This window comes from Nannospalax galili, unplaced genomic scaffold (assembly GCF_000622305.1).
Source record: "Nannospalax galili isolate Female #2095 unplaced genomic scaffold, S.galili_v1.0 scaffold1687, whole genome shotgun sequence".
In the NCBI taxonomy this organism is placed as follows: domain Eukaryota; kingdom Metazoa; phylum Chordata; class Mammalia; order Rodentia; family Spalacidae; genus Nannospalax; species Nannospalax galili.
The window spans coordinates 505170-510068 of record NW_008357037.1 but is presented as its reverse complement, the minus strand read 5'-3'; the positions used below and the strand labels follow the sequence as shown (position 1 = coordinate 510068).

Genomic DNA, 4899 nt, shown 5'->3' with positions numbered 1-4899 from the left:
CCAGTCTTCAGACTACTACTAAGAACGTCCATGTTGTTTAAGGGATAAATACATAGTAAACTACTTTTATCAAGTTTGTTCTCCTTTGTTTGAGCAAACAGTCATTTTCAGTTTAGGATTTCGATTTTAAAAATGAGAAAATAAGCCCGGTACGGTGGCACACGCCTTTAATCCCAGCACTTGGGAGGCAGAGGCAGGCAGATCTTTGTGAGTTTGAGGCCAGCTGGGTCTACATAGTGAGTTCCAGGGAATTCCAATGGATGACACCACACACACACACGAGAGAGAGAGAGAGAGAGAGAGAGAGAGAGAGAGAGAGAGAGAGAGAGAGAAAACAAACCCAATATGGTGGCACTGAGGAGGCACATGCAAGACATCGTCACAAGTTCAAGGCCAACCTGGTCTATAAAGCGAGTTCCAGGCCAGCCAGGGCTACAAAGTAAGACCATGTCTCAAGAAAACAAAACAAAAAAGAAAACATATAGAGTGCTATTCTTCAATGTGGCTTCAGGAAAATTAACTCAAAGGAAGTACAGTGGTTAAGATGATTCAAAACTGTGATAAACATGCTGTGACAACTACAATGTGGTCCCAAAGAGGTGATCTCCTCTGCAGTCTAGTGTAGATGGGGGAGGGATGAGAGGGACCTGAACCATGCTTTAGGGTGTTTAGTATGGGATGGACGACATGTTCTTCAGATCACCCCCACAGAATATGCTTGGCAGTGTGCTTAACATTTTAATAAGCTCATCCCGCATTCCTTGAGTTAACCTCTACAGTAGCTTTTACATTTCTAATCACTGGACTCCTACGGCTGAGTATCAGTTTACCTAGTGTTGCTCAAAGATCTATGGTTACCTTGAGAGGAGCCTTTTACACTGAAGGCAGGGCCAGGTGCAGTCCAGGGGTAGAGGGTTTGCCTGGTGTGCCCAAGTCCTGGGTTCCATCCCAAGCACCACTGGAATGAGTGAGTGAATGAATGAATGAATGAATGACGAGAAAGAAAAGGGGGAGATGCAGGGAAAGGAAAGGAAGAAAGAAAAAACCAAGAAAAGAAGAAGAAAATACATATTAAAATGGAGGCAGCGATAAAGTTCCACATGAATGGCAATGGGAAAACGCACACACCAGACAACACAGAGAACCGGCTCCCACTGGCTTCTCTTGTAAGGGTAAATGCTTGTGAGACTGCTGTTCTGACCCTTGCTTTAAACTTTTGGTTTCTAAGTCATGGCAGATGTTAGCGTTTGTATAGAGGACACATGATTTTAGGTAAAATTAAATCTATCTGACACGGTGGTAAGGCTCCAGCTTGTGGTGGAGTGCCTCCGAATCAAAAGAGAGGAGATGGGCAGGGGAGGTGAGCTGGGTGAAAGGACTTTGAAATAATACTGCTTGGGAGTATGTACTTGAAGATAACTACATACCTTGTCTAGCCTCAACCCTAACTGCATGTTCACGCAGAACACACTTCCGCTGTAGAGGATGCAGAGCAGTCTGTTAGGAAAGCATATTCTTAGGGGAAATCTGAAGGCATCTCTCTTCAAAGTGCTGTTTACTTGGTAAGACTCTTGATATGGCTGTCTGCAGTTTCCACTTCCTTGTCACAGGGACAGATGTTTGTGAACTCCTCCCTACTGTAGGCGTTAGTCAGGTATCTCCAGATGCCAGTCATGCCTTTTGGAATATCGAAGTTACCATATTTTTTGGCCACCACCTTGACGGTGTGCATCTTGGGCAGCAGCTAGTGTCATTTCATTACCATCCAGAAATTTGCCTGTGGAAAACTTGATGTCCTCCATACTATTCTCATCGATTTCATCAGGGAGGGGAGAATTCAGATACTCAGCCAGTTTCTACAGTCTTCAAGAGCCCGCCCCCTCCAGTGTTTCATTAGCCTCGGGTCTTGAATCGTTGATACAAGCAGAGAATCTGGCAAAGATGTCCATTCCACGCTATTTGGTTCTGGGTGTTTTGGTGAAAGCTGCAAGTACTTGGGAGGGCGGAAGACTTCTTCAAGAAGCTCCTCAATCTTCTTTACATCCGTTTTGACTTCACTGTTGAAAGTTATAAATGGTGGGTGGGTCCCGGGAGCCAAGTTTTTGCAGGTCTACAGGCTTCCATGGCCGAACTGATCCAAAAGAAGCTGCGGGGAGAAGTGGAGAAATACCAACAGCTGCGGGAGGATTTGAGTAAATCCGTGTCAGGGAGGCAGAAGCCTGAGGCGCAACTAACAGAAGACAATACCGTGAAAGAGGAACTGGCGTTGCTGGATGGATCTAATGTGGTCTTTAAACTTCTGGGTCCTGTGTTCACCAAACAGGTGCTGGCTGAGGCGCGAGCCGCAGTGGGGAAGAGGCTAGACGACATCGCAGCTGCAATTAGATGATACGAATCCCAGCTTGCGGCCTTGAGAAGCAGGGCAACAGAGGGAAACCCTGGTCAGCTGCAGCAGGAGTTCTGGCGGGTCCCGGAGTCTTGGGAGGCATCTGACGATTGTTCTACCAGCTGCGTGGTCTCTTGAGTACAAAGCTTGAAATGAAAAATGTTGGCTGTGGCTCAGAGTCATGTGAGTCATCTGGGTTCTTTTCCTTCCTGGGAGATTTTAGAACCATCTTGCCATTTTGTGCGTTTTTAAGCTCCTGGGACATTGAGAGGGACTGCATTAAATCAGTAGACCAACTTAGACTCAGTGGCAGATGGAACCTGAAGAGTTCTGGCCACGAGCAAGGTTTATCCTCCATTTACAGGCCTTCAGCTTTTCAGTGGTTTTCAGTAACCAGGCTTTACATGTATTTATCAGTATTATTCCTGTGTGTTTCCTATTTCTAAAAAGACAGGCCTCAGATAATCCATAAATCTGAAATCTGTAAAGGGTGAAAGATGTATATGACTTGAAGAGAAACAATGTGTTGTGAAGTTCAAAACACTTCGAGCTCTGTATGAGTGTGTTGCCTGCATGTATGTGAGTGCACCCGTGTCATGCAATGCCACAGAAGTCAGAAGAGGGCTTTGGATTCCCTGGAACTGGAGTTAAGGATGGTTCGTAGCTGCCATGTGGGTGCTGGGAATCGAACCCGGGTCCTCTGCAAGAGTAGTCAGTGCTCTAAACCGCTGAGCCATCTCTCCAGCTCCAAACTCTGAAACATTTTGAGTGCTCCCTTTTCAAGTGTCAGATTTTGAATTACTCCAGATTTTTAATTTTCTAATTGAGGATGTTTGCTTCATAAAGTCAATGCAAATATTCTGAAATTTAAAATAAATACCTTTAATACCAGCACTCGGGAGGCAGAGGCAGGCAGATCTCTGTGAGATCAAGGCCAACCTGATCTACATAGTGAGTTCCAGACCAGGTGGGGCTACAGGGAGACCCTGTCTCAAAAGAAAAAACCTAAAAGAGAAAACCCTCTGTAATTTGAAACAAGCATTTTGAATAAGAGATAGTCAACCTGTGTTGTGTCTATGGGATGGATTAAGGTGTGTTCTTATTTGTACCGATCTAAAATTGTTTTTAACCTTCTAGTTATGATTATTAATTGCTAGTATATAAAAACAGTTGATTCTTTTATACATAAGTATAAAATTGATATAATTAACATATAAGTATATATTGATCTAGCAATCTGCTGCCTCTCTAATATCACCAAGTCTAGTAGCTTTTATGAATATTTAATCTTTTCTGTATAGACAGTCATGTCTGAGAAGTCCACTCCTTCCTTTCTTTTTCTGTGTGTGAATGTATATGAATGTATGTGTGCACATGAGCATGCACATGTGGAAGCCAGAGGTCGATATCATGTGTCTTCCACTGTCACCCCCTCCCCCTTATCTTTTGAGACAGGGTCTGTCACTGAACCTGGCACTCACTGGGTAGCTAAACTACCAGGCTAGTGAGCTCCAGGGAATCTGCTGTCTCTGCCACCCACTGGTAGGGTTACAGATGTATGTGATCATGCCCAGCTTTTTAATATGGGAGCTGAGGATTCAAATTTGGGTCCTTGTGCTTTCATGGCAAGGACTTTACCAAATGAGCCAACTCCCGGCCCTATTCTTTACTTCCAACCTGTCTTTTCATCTGGGTTCTTTTCACTGTCCCGCGCTATCGTCTCGCCAGCAAGAACGACGCGGCACACTCAGGATCCTTCTGCAGAAAAGCTTTAATGCATCTTGAGAGGGAGAGCATAAGCTTACAGGGCGAAGACCCCGAATGTCGGAAACCCAGCCCTTATATAGGTTAGTAAGCCCGTCTTGGACGTGGCAACTCTTGATTGGTCGCAAACTCATCAGCCCATATCACGCCACGAGGTAGGCAGAGACTAGAAGGTGGAAAATTACTTCGGGCATGCGTACTGACTTATTTACTGCTCAGCATGAACCGGATGTGAGCGCCATCTTGTAATGGCGTCTGCAGGGACGGCAGGCGGCTCCCCACATTTCACTTTTTTTTTCCTTGCTTTTTTCTTCTCTGATAAAAATTTTCTAGCTGGGTATGGCGACACACACCTGTAGTCCCAGCTCTTGGACTTCTAAAGCAGAAGGTTCAAGAGTTCGAGACCAGCCTGGGCAACATAGTGAGACCCGGTCTCAAAAAAAGAAATGTTTGCTGGAATCCATCAATGAAGCCACATGGGCCTGGAGTTTTATTTGTAGGGATATTTCTTTTTCTTTTTTAATATTTTATTTATTATTTTCATTTTATGTGTATGAGTGCATTGCCTGCATGTATGTAAGTGCACCCGTGTCCTGCAATACCTGTGGAGGTCAGAAGAGGGTGTTGGATTCCCCTGGAACCGGAGTTATGAACTGTTGTTAGCTGCCATGTGGGTGCTGGGAATCAAATCCAGGTCCTCTGCAAGAGCATCCAGTGCTCCTAACCACTGAGTCATCTCTCCAGCCCCT

General features: G+C 44.9%; 1 pseudogene; it reads right to left on the bottom strand.

The window, feature by feature from the left end:
- Positions 1–1555: 1555 nt before the first annotated feature.
- On the bottom strand, positions 1556–2370 carry LOC103751526 (annotated as a pseudogene).
- Positions 2371–4899: the final 2529 nt, after the last annotated feature.